Below are 21,752 nucleotides of genomic sequence, written 5' to 3'. Positions count from 1 at the left end.
CACCAGCTACTGAGGGTCAAAACTGAACAGGAAATATGGCAAAGAAGGAAGTGGTGAGGGCAGGAACACATTTGAGAGCAGAAGTGAAGACTGAATAGAAGTCTAAAGAAAGTTGGAAAGGAGATGTGAAGTAAAATATTATGCCAAGTAAACAAAGAACAGAAAAGTGAGAGGCATTAGAAAGAAGGAGAATGTTGGAAAATATAGAAAAGAATTCATTACATAACAGGATAAGAAGGAAGAGCAGAAATAAATGATCATAATAATATAAATATATTGATTTTTCTGAAAATATAGAATTACTTTACCTATAAGTTAAAATTTTCAATACAGAAGTTAAAAATTTTAAGTTCAGTTTTTGATTGGGACCAAAATATAGTAATGAATGAATAGTATATCATTAGATATATTTGTGGGAATCATATTTATTAGATTTTTCCCTGGAAACAGATTTCCTAGCCTTTTACTGAATGAACATAAACTCTAAAAGGAACGATATAGTGCCCATCTGTATGACAGGAATAAGATGAAGGAGACACAACCAATATACTTCTCATGAGAATTATCCATTTGTAAATTTGTAAAAAGTTGTGCTTTTAAACATCACAGATCATGAGGAATATTCACTCACTATTCTGTATATGTCTTTTAAAATTCATTATTTAATATGTGTGTGAGTGTCTGTGTCTATCTGTGTCTCTGTCAACAAATGCCACATGTGGAGGGGAATGTTGCCAGCAGAGAGCAGAAGAAAGCAATGGATCCCTGGAGCTGGAGTTACAGGAGATAGTGAGGCACCCTGCATGGGTGCTGGAAACCAAACTCAAGTCCTCTGGAAAAGCAGGAAATGCTCTAAACCCCTGCACATCTCTCCACACTGGCACATGCATCTTCATCTAACCACCCAGTACATCATCTCCCTTCAGGTATTTTGTAACATGTAAAGTGATCAAATAGAATGGCTTACATGCTCTTCATTACTGTTTCCACTGTATTTTCCTCAAACTCAAGGACTTGTAGAGCCACTCTTATTACAATTTATTTTATCTCACAATTCTGAGGTTTTATGATTTGTCAACATTTTAGAGCTGTTATTTGCACTTTCTTACATTTTGCTCCAAACACTGGGTCTCTGTGGTGTACAGCGAATCCCTGAATACTGTAGAGATCATCCTTTGTCCACATGGAATAGATGATTAGAAATTCTACAGAACATTTTTCCTGATATAAGAAAAATGAAATAAACTTTGGTAATATTTCATGCTTTATATATCATATGTAATTTCTATATACAATGTGCACATATTGAGATATACCTGGTATTATTTACTGATAACATTCTATTATCAGAATATTCCTATTGATTACTTTAATTTTCTGTCATGGATAACGAATTACCACTTCATTGGTGAAATTGATGTATATTTACTTTGCAGTAGTAGTGGGTCCATGCATCCTAGCATTTAGAAACTCAAATGCTGAAGAATTTGATTTTGACTCATTTAAGGTTGGAAGAATTTATTAATTTATTAATTTATTAATTTATTTATTTATTTATTTATTTTCTGCTGTATCATGGCTGAGGACCTTGGGTCTCAGAAGTCCACATGCATAGGAAACAGGGCCATTCACTTCTTCACAACTGAAGGGTGATTCTGTGCCCCAATCTACAAGGGAAAACACATCTGTAGCAAGTCACACTTGTAGAAAGGAGACTTTCTTTACTCCTTAACATAGTCGATCATTAGATACAGGTTCCATCTGCACACATGGGGAGACAATTCTACGAGGGTTGCCTGCTTGTCATCACCTTCGCTTGTCTTCCTCACACAACATGTCTTAGTTAGGGTTTCTGTTGCTGCAATGAAACACCATGACAAAAAATCAAGTTGGGTAGCAAAGAGTGGCTTACACTTCCACATTGTTGTTTATCATTGAAGGAAGTCAGGACAGGAACTCGAACAGGGCAGGAACCTGAAGGCAGGAGCTGATGCAGAGGCCAGGGAGAGGTGCTGCTTACTGGCTTGTTTTTATGGCTTGCTCAGCCTGCTCAGCCTGCACTGCCTTAGAACCCAGGGCCACCAGCCCAGGGGTGGAACCACCCACTATGGGCAGTTCTGCCCCCCATCTATCACTAATTAACAAAGTGCAGCCAGATCTTATAGAGGTACTTTCTCAATATAGTTGCCCTCCTTTCAGATAATTCTACCTTGTGTCAAGTTGATATAAAAGTAGTCAATAAAACTGATCTTTTGTCAGCTTGACACACAACATATCACTATTAAGCCATACCTTTTCTTCCTTATCCATTCCATAGACTTCACATTAAAAACATAAATGACTGTAAAAGTCCCAAAGTCTTTACAAATTCAAACATATTGAAATCTCAAGCTCTTTCAAATATGTAATCTCTCTAAAAATCCAAAATATCTTTGAAAATTACAAAGCCTTTGAACTGTGGGAGCCTGTAAAAATTAAATTAAATACCTTCTTCAAGAGGAAAGAACCAGGGCACAGTCACAATCTGAACAAACAAACAAACCTCCAACAATATAAACAATTAACTGTCTAATTGTCTAGGGTTCAATCACAATCTTCTGGGCTCCTCCAAGAAGCCTGAGTCACTTCTCCAGCTCTGTCCTTTGCGCACACACAGTTTGTCTTCTAGGCTCCAGATGGCTCTACATAGTTGCTGCTGCTGTTTTTGGTGGTCGCTGGGGTCTTCTGTTGAAACTGAGCCACACTTTCACCAATAGCCTCCAATAGGCTCTCTTCATGATGCCAAGCCTCAACTTCTTTTTGCATGATCCCTTCAGTCCTGGGTGTCCAACAGCCAATGGTACTGTGCTTTTACCAGTGCCTCTCCTGGCCTCACACAGTGCCAAACCTCAGCTGTTTTCTGTGACTCCTTCAAAACCAGTAATACATGGGTAATTTATACTACCAAGTTCAGCTGCCAGCACAAGGTACAACTTTGGCCACTTCTAGAACACAGCTTGTGTGTGCTGACCATGAGCAAAACCTTCCCAGAAGATTTCACCTCAGTGATGCTGGTCTCTTCTGAATCAATGCTAATGTCGTAGCTCCAGCTAACCAGCATCAAATGTCCCAGTAATGGAAAGGTTTCACTTCAGTGGTGCCAGTCTCTTGTTAATTATGATTTACTACTCTTAAGCCCCAGCTGAACAGAACAACAGAATCTCAATTTAAAAATAGCAAATGGCTCCAAGAGAGTCTTTAAACTTCCCTCTGAAAGTTCACAAGCCAGGACTCCATTTTCTGCATTGATCTTAACATTCTTATCTTCCAGCCACCTACAGAACAGCTCTCTGAACTCTGCACATTCATTGGCTTTTCTAGCCCAAAGTTCCAAAGTCCTTCCACATTCTACCCCAAAACATAAGCAGGTGTGCCATGTACCTACTCCTGGTACCAAATTGTCTTAGTTAGGGTTTCAATTGCTGCAATGAAACACCATGACCAAAAATCAAGTTGGGGAGAAAAGGGTTTATTTGGTTTCTACTTCCATATTGCTGCTCATCATTGAAAGAAGTCGGGACAGGAACTCAAACAGGGCAGACATCTGGAGGCAGAAGGTGATGCAGAAGCCATGGAGGGGTGCTGCTTACTGATCTGTTTTTCATGGCTTGCTCAGCCTGCTCTGCCAGAGAACATAGGACCACCAGCCCAAAGATGGAGTCATCCCTAATGGGCTGGACCCTCCAACTTCAATAGCTAATTTTTCAAAACGTCTTACGGCCAGAACTTAAGGAAGCATTTTCTCAAAAAAGGTTCCCTCCTTTCATGTAACTCCAGTTTGTATGTCAAGTTGACATATGACTAGTCAGCACATACAATTATTTAAAAGAGTATCTAGAAGATAGGTTTTTGGCTTAAAAAAATGAGATAAAATGTATTTTTGTAAACCGAGATGAAATATATCTTTGCTTCTAGAAATTTGCTGTATCAACTGACCCAACTCTATCGACTTATATGGTGTTTTTTTGTTGTTGTTTTTTGGCAATTCTACCCTGACTACAGACAGATTAAGGTATAGGTCTCAGCCAATAATTGCAAATGGGTTTATGAGGGTTCCTTTTCTTCTTCTTTTTTAAGTCTCTATCACATTTCAAGGCCATGGATATATATTTCTATTAGAAATAATATTGCTCTTGGGGGAGCACTACAAGGGTTAGGAGAGGATATGGAGGGAAGGGGACTGGGAGGTGAGTGGAATTGGGGTGCATGATGTAAAACTCCCAAAGAATCAGTAAGGGGTTAAACTAAGAAAAAAATAAGCAAATACTATTGCTTTATAATAATATAGGGAGCACCATCGTTTACCCCTTTTTGTCCCTGCCTGTGTGCTACTTACTAGTCTGGAGTTGGCAATTCCCAGTCTCACACAGAGCAAAATGAAGATAGAAGGGACAGTTCAATGTGGTTGAAACACAAAGCAGTAGTCACTGACAGGGCCAGGATTAAACCTCAACATTTGCAATCCTTTATTCTTTGCTCCTTCCATTAGGTCATACTGTTTCCAATTAGCTAGGAGAAATCTTTTAAAGAAGTGATCCTCAAGATGAAAATGAAAACCTTAAGAATGCAGGCAGCCCTTAAAACCTCCTAAGACTGTCTGGATGAGTAATTCCATCTGGAGTGGGGGTGTCGTGTTTTTATTTTTAACTTTTCAAAGCGGGTCATTAGATCACTTACCTTCTCATAACTGTGAGTTAACAGTCTATCTCCCCTGGGTCAGAGTTCTCAAAGAAAAAGAGGAAAGTGGCGCTCTGTTCACAGGTCAGTGTGTACAGTTCCTTAAAGCTCTGATACAGCTCCTTCAAGTCAATTTACTTTCAAGACAGTGTAGTTTAAGCAAGGCAAAAAGTAAAGCAAAATATTTTTAGCCCAAGTGTTAATATAATTTGGTTTCTAATTGATCAACTATTTAGCGATGAAAGCAAATGCATTGATTTCGTCCTTTGATTTCTTTTTCCTTTCATGAAATTGACAAAGTAACTGATGGAAAAACACAACAAGCTTTACGTACACATTGTCTCACTGGTGGCATGCCAAGGTAGAGTAATGGACAGACTGTGCTCCCACCACAGCAAAGACAAATAATTGATAATGCCATGAAGCCATATTCCTAAAATGCAAATGGTCACTTCTCCAAGAAAAGAAACAATATCAAGTCACTAATGTGACCCAGGGAGAAATGTCTCCCAGGCTCTAAGTCACTGAGCTTTGATGTCTACAAACTCTGGCCTTTTCTTGGGTCATCTCTTTCCCAGGAGTGGATGCAATTGAGATGGCAGAGGTCTGAGGGTGGTAAGCCCCTGGGATGTCTGATTCCCCAAGAAGCCCTGATCAATTTTAACCTCCTTCCGTTCCCCTGGCTAACAGTAATACAAGATAATAGCAACACTTGCTTTTGTTACAGGCAAATTAACCTGCTGTTGCATTTGGGTCTGTTTTAAACCTCTTCATCATTTAAATTAAAATAAAGCACAGAATAGAAAGAGAAGTTTGCCATTTCTCATTTAAATCAGTTATCCAAGAACAAAGTGAATTTCTTCAATATTGTTAAGGTTCACGCAGGGAACACTAAGGGATCTTTTCAGGGAAAGAGTGTTGGTTAAGTCCGCTGTCATATTATGAGCACGTTTTAAAATAATAAAAATGATCTTTAATCCTGATTTAACATAATTTCTAATAAATTCAAACATATATTTGTTCCTCATTGAATTTTAATGTCAGTATTTTGTAAATGAGATGCCAGTATTTTCTAATTGGTTCTCTGATGATTTTTTTTTTTAATCATCAACTGTATGATACATTTTGGGAGTTCAGAGGAGGGAGTACACACACATTGCATTCTGTCATTTTTTAAGTCCCCCCTAATGAATTCTTAATTACATTATTCAAAAGACCCATTATTCAGCATTCATCTCGCTGCTAAATGAAAGTCTTTACCTGACGTGTGAATGAAATGAGTCTAAATGCTTTCAATGCCACCTAGGGATCGTGAATAGACGCTTAGCTGAACGACAGCAAAAGGTTTCATTTCTGCTGTCGATTTGTGCAGAGTGATTTAGAGACAGGTAACTGTGCAGTCCTCAGCAGAGCCTCACTTATCTTCCATTGTGTTCCCAGGCCTTCCTTGGGCCAGAGAAACAGCAAATAGGGTCCAATGGTTACTGAAGGTGGGAAAATGGCCACATAGGATTCGATAACCTGTGTAAAGCTTTTGATGTGGGCATGGGTCACCTACAACACTAGTACCAGACAAGGTGAGTGAACTTCCTAAGTTCCTTATAAACTTTCCCTGTTTCATTTCATAGCATGTAAGAGAGAGAGAGAGAGGGAGAGAGAGAGAGAGAGAGAGAGAGAGAGAGAGAGAGAGAGAGAGCACTACACTCCAGTGGGAGGAATTCTGGGACCCTTCAGCAGATAACAAGATCTCTTTGTATTTTTGACATACTTTAGTTGCTTTCAACAGACAAAGGCACAGTGCTGCAGGAAAGATATGATCTCAGGTCCTGTGTACCTTTTGACAAAGAGCCATGCTTACTAGTCCATGTATCTCATCGCTCCCCAACTATAAATAATAACCACAATGATGCTTTTAAGAGGTTAACCTGATGTAACAGCAATCTGTTCTAGTCTTTACTCAAAAAAGCTCAAGCAGGGCTTATAAGGAACTGTTTAGGAAAAGTAAAGTTGGTTCAAACCAAGGCTTTTCAATCTTTTTCTACTTGTAAACCCTTTACCACCTGAGCATTTCTATAAAACAGGTAAACAAGTCAAACACTGACTAATAATAAATCACCGAAAAAGAACATAAAAAGTAATTCCAGGATGGGGAGACACCTTGTTTGGTAAGGTGTTTTCCATCTAAGCATGAGAACCAGAGTTTGATCCCAAGAACCCATGTGGAAAGGCCAGGGGTTGTAACACATACTTGTAATCCCACCTGGGGACACTAAGAAAGGTGGATCCCTAAGGCTTGCTGGCTAGCCAGTCTAGCCATCTTGATGATTCTCCAATACTGGCTTGAAAATCAAGATGTACAACACTTTAGAAATGATACCCAAGGTATACTCACTTGTGCACACATAGGTACACGTACACAAACCCACAGGAATACACATAAACACACAGAAATAATCATTCACTATACATTTGTTAAGGACAAAAATAAATGTCCACATTGATGAGGTAGATGAACTTATACGAATGATTAAATATGGGCAGGATATTTGATACTGCAAAACATAGAGCATCTTCAATTTTTTAAGAGTTAAGCAAACAGGATCTTATGGTCATCACTGTTGAGACTGCTACTTGGTTTAAGTATATAGGGTAAAATGGCAGAACAGTATGTTTAGAACCATTTCAGAATTTTGTTCTAATTCTCAAACATCACAGTTCATACTCATCCAACAAGTTCATATGAAACTCAAGTCAACAACTCAAGCAGCAAACTTTTAAAAACCAACAATTGAGCATGATACCCTAATATGATAGTTTCATGCTGAGGAATGATGGTAGAAAAAGACTAAAAGTCTTTGTTTTGTGTGATTAAACCACTATGTTTCCACAAGAGGAGCAGATTTCAGTTGAAGGGCAAAAACAATAGAGTTCATGCAAGAGTCTCAAATCTGAGTACTGGTGTTTCAGTATCACATGCTGTGACAGCCATACAATGCAAAGTGTACATGATATGTGTTCAGAACAAGGTCTGCAGTGAACTTCCACAATGCAGAATGAGTGAATGTTGCCAGTAACATCACATTTACACATTTGGTTTTGAATTTTTTCATCATTTGAATGTTAAGAAACCTTTCACTACTGACAAATTTATTCCTATTTGCCCCACATTCATTTACATGACCCACAATTTAAAGTTCTAAATAACTTAAAGGAACAAATGCATCTTTTATACTCCCAAATTAAGGGAGAAGATTAGTGATACCAATAAGTTAAGCTTGCTTTTGCTTTTGTTGTCCTTGATTTGCCTTGGCCAAGCTTGAGTTGATGTATGATGTAAATGGAACAAAACTGACAATATTTTTCTTTCTTTGCTAGTTTCAGAGGTGTGTCTGTGTATCCGTGTAAAATCTCCAGGTCCCACTCAGCCACACATAGCTAATTAACTAAGTGACTCCATGATGTTGTATCCAACACTAAGTTGAAATATCAAGAATAGTGGTTTGATTTCCAGCTCCCCATCTTTCAATATCCTTCTTGAATAAAACACACATTAGTGGTTTATGATTAAGACCTCTCACCTTGAAGACAGCAGGAAGTATCTCTGAGCAAAAAAAAAAAAAAAGGAAAAAAAAACAATTCCTCTCACACTATTTTTTGATAATAACTATCACTGAGTATACAATTGAATAAGAAATTGTTCTGCAAATGCTGTATAGTGTAAAGAAAGCAATAGATAAGAAATTTTAACATGAAATTATTGCAGATATAATAAGACTATTGTGTGTTCAGGGGAAATGTGTTCTAGTAATATATTAACATTAACTGAATATATTGAAAATAAATGATAAATATATAAATTGCTAAAGTCAGTTTCTTCATACATTTTTAATTCCTAAGCACATTCAAAGTAACTGTCCTTATACCCACAAGTAAGTGTATTCCTCACCCTTCATCAATGAAACTTCTCTTTGCAACAGATGGAGACCATTACAGAAAAGCATAACCAATCAGAATACAGAGTTGTGGAGCCCAGTCACAATTGATACATCTACAAACAATTCCTGAAACTAAGACTCAGGGACCATTGTGGAGAAGGGAAGAAAAGAGTGCAAGTTCCGGAGAAACAAAAGTGTCCTCTGAGATGGTGTCTTCTCGGAATTATCAGAAATTGTGACAATAAAGTTTCATGATTGCCTAAAAATCAGCTGATCAGGGACAACAACAATATACTGGCTAATATGGAGAGATAAAGCCACTAAGCCACAAAGAACTGTACAGGCAAATAAGGAATGTTGAGAGCAGGAGAAACAGTCTTTTCAGGGAAGAGCACACCAACTGATTGTCCAATACCAAATCTTCTGCCCTGAAAATATACATACAAGTAGCATTATACAGACTGAACAGATTGTACTTATAACTTTAGATATATATGTATGTAAGAACAATTAATGAAAAAAGAGAACTTTGAGGGTATATAGGAGGGTATGGAGGGAGGCAATAGAAGGGAAATGTTTTGTGATTGTATTATAATCTCAAAAAACACACAAAAAATGATCATTTAAAAAGTACAGAACAAATATCAACATAACACATTAACAGGAGAGATATAGCAAGGAAATAGAATATTATATATTTAGTAGAGGCTATAAAGGTAGAGGTTTGCCTCTTTGCCAGATTTTGTAAAGGTTAGGAGTATTGCATCAATTGACAGTCCATATGAAAATGCGGTTTTGATCAGCAATAGGTCAAGCAGGGTCACAGCATGGCCTTAGAGTCTTTCAGCTCTGAATCCATGCCCCACTGGAAAGAGAAATGAAAAGCTTCAACTTCCTTTTAAGTCAGCTCTATTAAATGTTCTTTCTGAAAGAGAATGACCAAGTGTACTCTGCTTAGAGATCAGTTCATGATCCCCTCAGCATCCTCTAATAAGAACCCAAGTACCTCATAGCTACAGGTAAATAAACCTCCTGTTCAGAATGCATGTGAGGGGCGAGGTACATACCTGTGATTCCAGGCCTATGGCAGGCAGTGTGTAAGTCCAGGTCAGGCCTATGTTCATTCCAGGGCTGCATGGAGCCCGGGATTGAGATTCCCACTGGTCTCCAGCTCTAAACTCACAGTCCAGAACAAAGGCCAAAAACAAGAGGGAAAGTTTCTTCTGATGTGAGAGAAACTAGAAAATGTAACGAGTAACCAGATGAGTCTCAACAAGGCCTACGAAATAAAAGTCAACACTGAGTCTGCTTTCCAAGACTTAACCATGTTTGTTAGGATGAAGTTTTATGGTAAAGTTAAGATTTGATGCTCATCAAAACCTCCCTTCATCTAACAGAAGAGCACAGAGAGCATGCTTCTATGACCTTGTAAGACTGTCATGGCCCACTGTCCCCACTCTTCAGCAGAGGGAAAGGGAATCTTAAAGATTCAAAGGATCAGCTGACCCTCCACAAAGGGCATGCACAGGTATTAGCCAATAAAACAGTGTGTTTTAAGAGTAAGATAGAGGCTGTTGAGGAGAGCCAAGGGAAGGGGTAGGTAGCCCCTTGCTCTTGTCAGACAGTCCCAAGCTCTCCACATGATTCGTTTTTCATCTCCACTGCAACAATCCATATTTGTCTCTGCTCCTGGCAGGAAAAAAAATGTTCCAGTGAAGCTTATGAATAATGTTTAAAAGTGAAAGAAGCCACAACCATTTAATTATCTTGTTGTTTCTTCTAAAAGCTGGTGTTACCTCAAATCCCCAGGGCTCTTTCTCTGTTTTCCTTCAGAGACACCGTAAACATCAACTATTGTTTACTAGATATAACTTATTACTTTTGAAATGTCACTGTATTTTTTTTCCAAATGAGATAATTTACAATTCCCTGTACCATTCACAGGCATATCTTTCTGAACCCTGTTAAGATGGAAATTCATGAAATAATAATATAGCTTGTTTTTATGTGACAATTTCGTTTATTTTTAACGGATCTTTGCTGCACTTTAACCTTTTGAGTGTTTACCTTTTAAGTATCTCTTAGACAGAGTGACTGCACTGTAGACTATTTTCCCTCCCTGCTGATAATGATAAACAGAATGAGGAAAATGAACTCCCTTGATAAAAGGCATTTGTTCCCAAGTATGGTTTCTACTTTCTTCCCTTGTTAAAACAGTCAGCATATGTTTGTCCCTTTTCATCTCAGTTTCACCATTCCTAATGGTTCATAGAGAAAATTTTTTATTTTCTCTCCACTAGAGAGCAAGAAGCATTTGAACTTGCTTCTACTCCAATGATATTGGCTCTAGCACACTGTATACAACAAACTAACATGGAAGCCAGACCTCTACATTTGCCAGCATGTGTTCTGAAGGAACATATTATATTCAAGACAGTTAAATAACTGTTTCCAGTAGCTTAACTCTTCTTCATTGTATGGTTCTCTATAGACTTTTTCTCAGGCACATTCCTTGCTCTGTGTAGTCCTCAACATCTTTGCACGCTCTGGAAAAGTTCTGCTCTTCATCCTGAAAAGTCCTCAGTCATCAATGTGTTAAAAGAGATGCACACTGTGTAGGTCCCCCGATGGGGCAACTTTAAATCATCTACATACAGCTTAGCAGAGCACTGGCTTAAAACACCAACCTCTTTATCTGGTTAAAAGAGTTTAATCCTCTCAATTATTTGAAGACCTTTGAAGTGAAACACAGAAACTCAGCCCTTCTGCCTGTTTTCAAAATTCTCCTTGACTGTAGATGAAATCACAGGGGACCCCAGCCTCTGCTGCCCCCCTCAGCACAGTGCACACACACACACACACACACACACACACACACACACACACACACACACACACACACACACACACACACACCACTCCTTCCCACCCCTGTCTCAGTGAGCAGCGGATTGCTTTCCTTGAACTTTGCTACAGCTAGGACATTTTAAGGCTTATAAATCTTGAATCCATCTAAGTTCACCTTAAATTAGTCTTACACACTCCAAACTCCAGTTGTCAGCCCCGTGGCTTTTGGCCAGATGCCACTCAGCAGCTGAAACATTGTCATCTTGTCTTACCTTTGTGTGTGGGTGGGGAGGTGTCCTCCGCACAGTTTTAAGGGAGAAAAAGATATGCAAATGGCAAATGATAGGCAGTGAACAACAAGAGCTGAAGGATGAGGCCGTTAGCAGGTTGTCTTGTATTTACAGTCTCTGTACTAAAAACAGTGGTTTGACCATCTCACTGTATATACAATCCCTGTCTACCACACCAGGCATCCGGAGCTAGGCCAACAAACCATGCCAAGATACAACAGATTTTTCAATTTTCCAGCAAATAGAAACAAAATACTGGTTTTAGGAGGTGTACTCCACAAACACTTCCCAATGTGTTTCTGATTTGCGGTCAGGGGGGTTTTACTGCTGGTGCCCTGGCATGTTGGAGACATTTATTTCGTAAAAGAAAGATTCCTTTCTGTAAACCTCAACTGTCTGTTTTTCAAAGCAATTTAAAATCAAACACACAAATAAAATTCTTAACATATGGAAACCTTCATATAAGGCCTTACGTATTCAGGGCTAAAATTGTTTTATAAACTGTAATGCTTTGCAGATGAAAATACAGAAAGGGTGACTGTTCTTAGCGCTAATGCCTTTTGACAGTGTTAAACCTTGTTTTAGTAATTGACATCAAAATGTTTGGTGGTTTTAAATGGACCATTAATAAAAATGGCATGTTTTAAGTTTTTCTAGAAATTGTGCTTAATACTGTGAAGTATTAAATTGCAAATGTAATATGGTGTTTTATTATTTAAAAAAAAAAACTTCTTAGAACAAAACAACCCCAATTCTTAAACCAGTGTCTCTCAAGGCAGTTCTGACACCCAGAGGAAGAAAGCAACCCCTTCATCCACTCTGAGACGCTCTATACAACTGTTTATAGCCTCTGTGGCAAAGGACGGGACCAAGAAAAGTTCTGACTCAATGGCTCAGGAACCCCTTTGCATCTGAGGACACAAGGAACATGTATTCAGCACCATCTGAAATAAACCATCATCGTGTATTCAGCAGGACACTTCAAGTTGTTTATCCTCAGTGTTGCAAAATGGGAATGGTGATGTTTCCACTGCCTGCATACAGGGTAATTGTGCCATGTTCATCGATACCATAAAAGCAAAGTTATTTAATGTCACTTAACTCAATAAGCACCTACTGAGTACCCATCAGATCTCATTCATAGTGCCCAGAACAACAATGAAAAAAAAGAAAAGAAAAATACACATAAATGTTATTAATTTGGGCTGGAGAAATGACTCAGTATTTAAGGCTATATACTGTAATTGCAGAGGACCCGAGTTCAGCTACCAGCATCCTCATCAGACAAGTCACAAGTTCCTAGAGCTCAAGCTTCAGGAGGCCAACACCTCTCTCAACTCCTACAGCCCATACACAGAGCCACATACATACATGTAAATAAGTAATAAAATTTAGAATTTTGAAGAAGGACTTCAAGTAAGTGTGATGGGATAGGGCAGGAGGCCATTTGCTTCAGAGAACATTGTTTTGAGAGAGAAATGAGAGCCATAAACACACAGAACATTAAGTTTCTGAATCCTTGAGTGGCATGGCCTTGCAATATGAAAGCAGATTGGTAGTTGTGACAAAATGATTTGGGCTTAGCGTAAAAGGTTGTAAAATCTTTGTTTATTGCAATATTTATGGGGTGCCTTTAAGGAGACTCACTATACTAGTCAGTCACTAATTGAAACTCAAGGAGACAGACCCAGCCCCTAAGCTTATCATACTCAGAGTCAGGGTGGAGAAACTGGACTTTATCAAGTAGAAAGTCAGAGGTTTCGGGTGCCTGTTGTGTAGGGACTGCTGTCTCACTGCATGGGCGAACTTAACAGTGTATCTAGGTCCCTGCAGAACCCTTGATGCTTCGTCCCTAAGCCTCTTCCACCACTAAAAATTTATGGGAAGTAAAACCTGCAAGTAGAATTTCTCAGTAATGAAAAGGGGAGGGTGGAATGGAAACGAATGAACTTAGGTTCTTCAACAGAAGGCAAAGAAGAGGCAGAGGAGCAGGGAACCACTGTGTTTTATTTTGACATGAATTTAAGGTCCCACATTTGAGATACTAGTGAAGTTTTGAGAGGAGGAGCTACCATCACCATAAAGATAGACAATGGCAGAAATGACAAAGAAAGAGGTAATGGCATAAGGAAGTGGAAACACTGGTCCTGACTATGCTTAAATTGTTATCAAACAACAGAAAACCCTGGGTAAGACAGCCTTCAGCTGGAACTGCCATTGGGAAACGCGTGGACAGCCCAGGTACTGACATTTCTGATGCACACATACTCATTGACGCTCATGAAAAGAAGTATAAAAATGTGCCTAATTCACCTTCGTCAACAAAAATAGAGAAACTTCAGAGACAGCATGACACTCAAAGAATCTACATTTTAATAGCAATGGTAGATATAATTTTGTATTATTTGTGATTAAGATGTAATTAATGTATAAACTCTTTCCCATGTATTTATACATATATGTATGTACATATTTCAAAATACATGATTTTTATCAATTTTTTGGTTTTATTTTTGTTTTGGTTTGTTTTGTCTCTTTGTCTTGTTTGGTGTTTAGCTTTTCTTTTAAATTTGATTTTGTTTTGGTGGGGAGGTTCCAAGGACAGAGAGAGGATGCAAGGAGACAAGGAGGTAAGTGAGATCAGAATGCATGATATGAAATCCACAATGAATCAATTAAAGGAAAAAGTAAAAAAGAGAAGGCAAAAAACCCACCATAAAATAACAGAGATGATCACATAAAAAGTTACAATTGGCAGATAACCACTGCATATCATTTCAGTGTATACAATGATACTTTTCTATACAAATTCATTATGACACCATTTTCTTAAGGCACTTGGCAAATTATGAACATCATTTTTGGGGTGAGAATATAGACAATCAACTATCTTACAGTAATTTGCTGCTATCTATGGTTGCCATGTTGTATAAGCTAACTACTGAATGTATTCTCCCAAAATGAAACTTCGTGTTCTTTGAGTAACATTGGCACATCCATACCCCAACATCTAGCCCTTTGCAACTACTATTCTACTCTCTGTTGCTATGAATATGATTTTTTAGATCCCACAGTGAGGTCATAAATTATTTGCATTCTAGTGCCTGGCTTATTTCATGTATCACAAGGTCCACTGGGTTCATCCATGTTGTTTTAAATAAGGGTTTTGTTATTTCTGAAGGTTAAATAGTATCCTATTGTGTACACATGCCATACTTTATCTACTCTCTGTTGGTAGACATTTGGACTGATTCTGTATTTCTCATCAACACTTTACAGGGCTTATTTCCATACGTACCCTCACCAACAATGTTTTCCTTTGTTGATAATATCAATTTTAGTGATGTAAGAGAATTTCTCTAGCTGCTGTGAAAATGTCTTGGAGGTAGTGATAACAAGAAAACTGAAAAAGAAAGCCTTTGGAGAAGTACTGAGGCAATCTATTCCAACTTCTGGAAAATGGGAAAGGAACACCTGTTTGAGTAGAGAAAGTGAAAGTGGGGAAGGCAAATCAAGACTTCTGCTTACTCAAATGCTTACTCAAAAAGAGGTTCATACTTGAGTGTAATGAACCTCAAAATACTACTTGATCCGGGAGTGTTGGTTTATAATTTTCATCCCAGTACATGGGAAGCAGAAGCATATGGAGTCCCGTCAACTCAAGGCCAATCACGACCATATAGTAAATTCCAAGTCAGCAATGCCATTGAGTGAGCTCATGCTCCCCACCAAAAAAATTACCTAAATCCAGGAAAATAGAGAAAAAGGAGAGGAAGGAGTAAGAGCAGAGTTCTCTGATATTGAAAACTTGTCAAAGAAAAAAAATTACAAATGAAGTTGAGGGAAGGTTACCTTTCATATGCTTGTGAAATAACAAAAATGAGAGTAAAAGTGACCACTGACTTGGCAAAATGAAGGATGCTGGAAACTTAGATAAAATTCATCTACTACTATGATGGGGCTGCCCAAAGAGAGAGGAGACGGCCAGGAAGCAGCCCTGCAGCCTGACTCCTTACCAGCTACTCTCAGCAGAGTGGGAGTCTTCCAGTACCCTAAGTCTCAGCCACTTCCATTTTCTCTTGAAATTTGTTTCTCTAGCCTTTTGCTTTCATTCCTGGAACTGGAGTTTGCCGCTACTGAAGCTAGACCTTCCTAACTAAAGCAGCAAGAATGTGGCTTAGATTTTACTCATCTCCATAGGTTTTTCTTACCCCTCCCTCGTCATTCCTTTTCCTACCCCAATGTTCCACTTTTCTTCAAAACCAAAATCCAATGGTAACTGTGATTTTTTAGTCACTATCAAGTTTATCAAGGAATTAGAGTTGTCTTTCCAAAGAGGGCTGCAGCATAATATTCTGGGAATTCTGTTTTCCCCATTGGGTCAAGTTGGCTGTGATAATTGTGATGCATTATTCGTATCAACATGGAACCAACAATTGCTCAGAATCACATTTTCTTTAATTTGCTTACTTACTTATTTGTGTGTGGGAAAGCATGTGAGAACACATGTATGAAAGCTCAGCATCCAGAGGCAGGAATTGGCCCCTTCTTTCCACCACGTGGTTTTCAGTAATGAAAAGCTAGGCCTGCTGGAAAACTCCTTTACACACTGAGCCATCTTGAAGGCCCTGATTTATTCTTGATTGGTATATGCCACAGAAATTCTACTAGAATGCCAAGCATATGAGTCAATGCAGGCTTCTAAGATAAGCACCCAGAGGAACCAGCATTCCAGAAAATCTCCAGACTAGAGGATACCAGACACTCCTACATAACGGCTAACTCTGCTGTGATAGCTATAGAACATTGTAAAGCAACTTGCAAACATAGAATCAGCAACACTAAAAATAAAACAGTTCCACTTTTTAAAAACTCAAATCTGAGATATTTTCAAGGTCCTCTTATGACAATTACACCAACAGCTTTTGTGGAAATGAGTCCTTCTTAGAACTAAATATAAAAAGGGCAAACCACCAAACCCTGTGGCTGCTGCTGTGTACATACAACAACCAAGTCCAAAGCCAACATCTCAAGAAAATAAAAGCTACGTTCCTGAGTGAAATCCAGGACAGTGAGGATGATGGATGGAAATGATAAGAAGGACCATCTCCTGAAGGTCTTTTTGAGTCATTTGAGTAGCCTCTGGATTTCCTGTTTGCAAGATAATTGATCCCAAAATGTGGAAATATCTGAGATGGCTAAGGAGCCACAAGCAAAAGAAAGGACTTCATTTCATTTTTGTCAGTCTAGGACTAGAAGAGACTCTGAAGGGCTGAGACGGGAAAGATGATGAAGGCCTAGCTAAAACCCAGTTGTCTACCACTGAGTATTCTCCTAAAGATCACAGAGTCAAGCTGGGACTAACACTGGATTATGGATATGTCCTTCCATCCAAATTTAATTTTCAAAGCCTTTTTGAAAAGCTCATTAAAACTGAAATTTGGGGAGTTGGACAGAGACCAAGGCTAAATGCCAAGAAATGTTACATGTAAGAAAAATTGCAGACACTGCCCGGCACTGTAACACCGGGATCACCAGAGAATTTAGGAGAAGGCCCGAATCTCAAGCTCTGCTGAGAACTATTTCATCAGAATCTGCACTTTAACAAGATTTCCAAGTTCTTCGTAAGTCCATTAAAATTCAAGCAGCATTTTTTAGGACAAAGTTTTTTAATTGACCAGAAATAAATAAACTGAAAACTTAGTAAATTCTTTTTTAATGCATTACCTATGTACTTACTGCTTTTTGTTTAGTACAAACTCATTCACACAGGAGAGTTTTTGAATGGAAGAAGTTTGGCCGTATTTATAGTCTAGGTTTTTTTTTGTGTGTGTGTGTAGCAAATATGCATAGGTCATAAAGTATGAAACTGTAAAGAGCTTTAACATTTGGATTCTGGGCTTAAGGATTCTGTAAAATGAAGAAATAACTATAGAGGATTTGGAACATAAAAATTAACTTTAAAAATATAGTCAAGTCACTATGACCTGAAAGGGATACAAACTACCTAACAAATGAGAGCAACTCAATATCATTGTTGATATTGTCTGAGTACTAGGGGCAAAATATGAATGGATAATCCTTGATTTATGGAAACATATAGTTTAAGCCAACTCTCAGATTAAAATGAGTAGAACCAAACAAGGGGCATGGCTTTGAAAGACCAATGTGCCCTGCATGACTTGGTTCTGGACACACGACTGTGGTTTAAGGAATGAAAAAAGGGCAGATGCAGACAGATGTACAAAAAAAGCCAGGATCAGGTAGGCTGTGCTTGCTCTGATGGAACAGCACCAAGTACACAACAACTCCAAACTTCAGAGCAATTATTAAGTACAACATGGTAGGAGAGTTAGCTAATCTAGATAGGAGGTCTCTGTAGGGAGCAAGTTCAAGCTTTACCCATCAGGAAGAGGAAGCTTGCACCAGTGCTTTCTGTCAGTAGTCACACAGACCAGAAGAAAGCTTTGTCAATTCTTATGGGGCTGACACACATTCACTTAGGACTTAACAAATTCACTCAGGGCTTCCTCTATTCTCCACAGTCTCCAAGCAACAGTCAGGAGAATCCATGTATTCTTTTGCTTTGTTTTACATCCAGCATATATTCCAGCCCATTGTCTTTTAAGTGCCAACTCTCCTGCAATTTCCATGCAGGGGCTTCAAAGTAAAGCATGCTCCAAGGTGGAAGCATGAGGTACAGACACAGACAGCCAGAGAACATGGGAGATACTGCAGTGCTAGGAGGCTGGCGTCAGTCCTACCTGCTATATCCACACCAAGTCTTTTGGGAAGAGCTTGCACCCAGTTCCCCATAGAATGTGGCATGCATGAGTCCATCAAGGGAGAATATACGGTAAAGGGAGAAGTCATTCTCCAGAGTTATAAGTCTGGTAAAATGATTCCACAGGTACTGATAGAAATGTCAGTACATGAAGAGCATTTGGGAAGGAAGATGAATTCAATTTTAGATAATGAGATTTAATTTAAAATAACACTTATTTCTGTTCGATTATAAGAGTAATGCCTGGTTTTGGAGATAATTTTGAATATAGAGGAAAATTGAAGAAGACATTTAAAAATAATCTTGTTAACATTTTGATTTATTTTCTTCCAAGCCTTCCTCTTTATGTCTAAATACATAAAGCAAAAAATTATTATATTTTATTCATATTCTTTGATCTTCCTGTTTTCACTCAACATTCTGAGTATTTTATTATGAAGATATTTTAAACATATGGCTTAGAAAAAGCAATCTATTTTTAGATTTATTTTTATTTTATGTTTATGGGTTTTATTTTCAAATCTGTCTGTTTATAAATGCATGCACATGCAGTTCCCATGGAGGCCAGAAGAAAGTGTCACATTTGCTGGGACTGGAGTCACAAATGGTTGTCAGACGCAGTGTGGGTGCTGGAGTTCAAGCCTGGGTCCACTGGAAAAGCAGTTGATTTTAATCACTGAGCCATCTTTCCAGTCCCATATAAAATTCTATTTATATGAGTTTAAATTAACTGTCATCATTAACAAATTTCTCAATGTTTGCATAGTTATAAATAAGAAGTCATATTATGGGGCAGGAGAGCTACCTCCATGGATAAAGTACTTGTCGTGCATGAGGACCTGAGTTTATATCCCTAGAACCCCTATAAAAAGCTAGGAAAGGAAACACACGTCTTTAATCTCAGTGATGGGAGCCAGAGACAGGCAGATCCCAAGGCTACCCTGGCCAGGCAGTCTAATCCATTGCTAAATTCAAGGTTCAGTTAGAGAACTTGTCTCAAGAAATAAGGCAGAAATAGATAGATGAAGATGCCCAAGGTCAACCTCTGACCTCCATAGGTGCATGCATAGGTGTGTGTACATAAACTCACCCATATGCATACCACACACTCTACACATACATTCGTGTGTGTGTGTGTGTGTGTGTGTGTGTGTGTGTGTGTGTGTGTGTGTATGTATGCACACATATGTGCACGTGCGCACGTGCACACACACACAAAGGGAGGGAGAATATTACAAATGATTCATATTCCAATTACACTAAATTTACAGAAATAATATTTTTGTTAACTTAAAACAAATTATGTTATGCTATATTGAAATTTGTATTTGACCACAATAATTTCTTGGGGAAGTTTAGAGATTGAATCTTCGTGCCACAGAGTATAAGCTGTTTAGAGTAACATAGAGATGTATAATGATCTCCAAAATTTAATCCCATGAAACAGAAGTTACTCAAGTTGTTATTTGTTACTGATAAACCTAGAAGAATCAGATGCCGGGGTTGCACAGGGTGTCTGAGTGTCTGTGAACTCCTGTTTACATTATTAAAGCATTTTGAGATGGTTAAGATTCCATGTGAAGAACACATTCTGATGAGGCTGAAAGTGAGTGGGTGAACTGGGTTCTGGACTGTACGAGCTGAGATAACTTCCATGAGGAAGTATTTAAACTTCAGGGCTCAATCACAAAGAAGGGAATATTATTAAATATAAATGCATATGTTAGATTTTTAAAATCCCATCGTATTTTTACATTGACAGAAAAAATCATATGTACAAGCATGTACTGTATTACGAGTTTTGATCGGTAATGAACCAGACAGAGGTCCTACAAGATTATAATGTGTCAGAAGCCACACAGCTTAGTCCTGGATCAACATATGACTACCTGTTCACTGGGTTTCCTTAGGGCAAGGCATAAGTGGAAATGGACTCTCACTTGGCAAGGACTAGTAGTCCACAGTACAGCATAGGAATTTGCAAAATTCATGCAGCTTGCAGGCTCATTTCTCTCTCCTTATGTTGGTGATTTTAGTTTTGCTTTGTCCGTCACACATGCAACATTAGTGATTTTCCCTGGAAATTCTCTTCTTTCCCAAATATTTTCCCCTAACTTTCAGTAGGAGGGGTAATGCTTCTCAAATCCCTTATCTAAAACTACTAACTACAACTCCTAATCCCGGGAACTTTTCTGACTCAATAGAGACAGATCCATAGGAGAAAACAACACTTGAAACATTACCCACATCTCCCAGTCTAGAAAAAGAGAGCCAGTCATAACCTAGACAGGATATGGAAAAGATCTCAGGAATACACATAGTGCCCACTCTTGAGAGAAAGTATATAGAATCAATGATAGAATCTAGTATCATCCAATGAAAAAAATGCAGTGTAAAATGTGAGAAGAACAGATACATCTTTACCACACACAGGAGCTAATATTGGTGAAAGAAGTGTGGTATAGTGGGATGGGAAAAGAGCGAAGCACTTTATCAGGGTCCAGACCAGGCTGGTGAGACCCACAGAAACAGCTGACCTGAACAATCACTCTTGGTCCCCAGAGTGATAGCTGGGAAACCAGCATGGGACTGATGCAGACCCCAGGCATGTGGGTGTCAGTGAGGAGACATCGGAAATCTACGGGACCTCCTGTAGTAGTTCAGTACTTATCCCTAGCATAGGTGTGGACTTTGGGAGCCCATTTTACATAGAGGGATACTCCCTGATCCTAGACACATGGGGTGGGCTATCCCAAAGGATGATGGACTCTGATAACCCCCCTCCCCGATGGAAGTCCTCACCCTCCCTGGGGAGCAGAAAGGGTATGTGATAGGTAGGGTTTTAGTTGACAGGGGGTAGGGGAGGAGGGGAGGGAAAGGGAACTGGGATTGTCATGTAAAACAATCTTGTTTCTAATTCAAATTAAAAAAATGATTAAAGTGAAAAAAGAAGAGTGCCTTATCAAAGTCTGCCTTTTATAGGGATTGAAACATGGGGTCCTTATGTAGAAAAGAGAGCTGTATAAAGCATGTCTTATAGACATGAAAAATGTTTGGATTTGAATATTCTGTCCTTAAACCCTGTACCCATGTCTATTACCTTTTAACTTTGTAACTGCAAAGTTTGTAGCTGCCATCTGACATAAGTGCTGCCAGAACAGAACGTGTCTGGCTTGATAT

The sequence above is a fragment of the Cricetulus griseus genome (assembly GCF_003668045.3).
Source record: "Cricetulus griseus strain 17A/GY chromosome 1 unlocalized genomic scaffold, alternate assembly CriGri-PICRH-1.0 chr1_0, whole genome shotgun sequence".
Taxonomy (NCBI): Eukaryota; Metazoa; Chordata; class Mammalia; order Rodentia; family Cricetidae; genus Cricetulus; species Cricetulus griseus.
The sequence above is the reverse complement of the archived record's forward strand: the minus strand, read 5'-3'. Positions refer to the sequence as shown.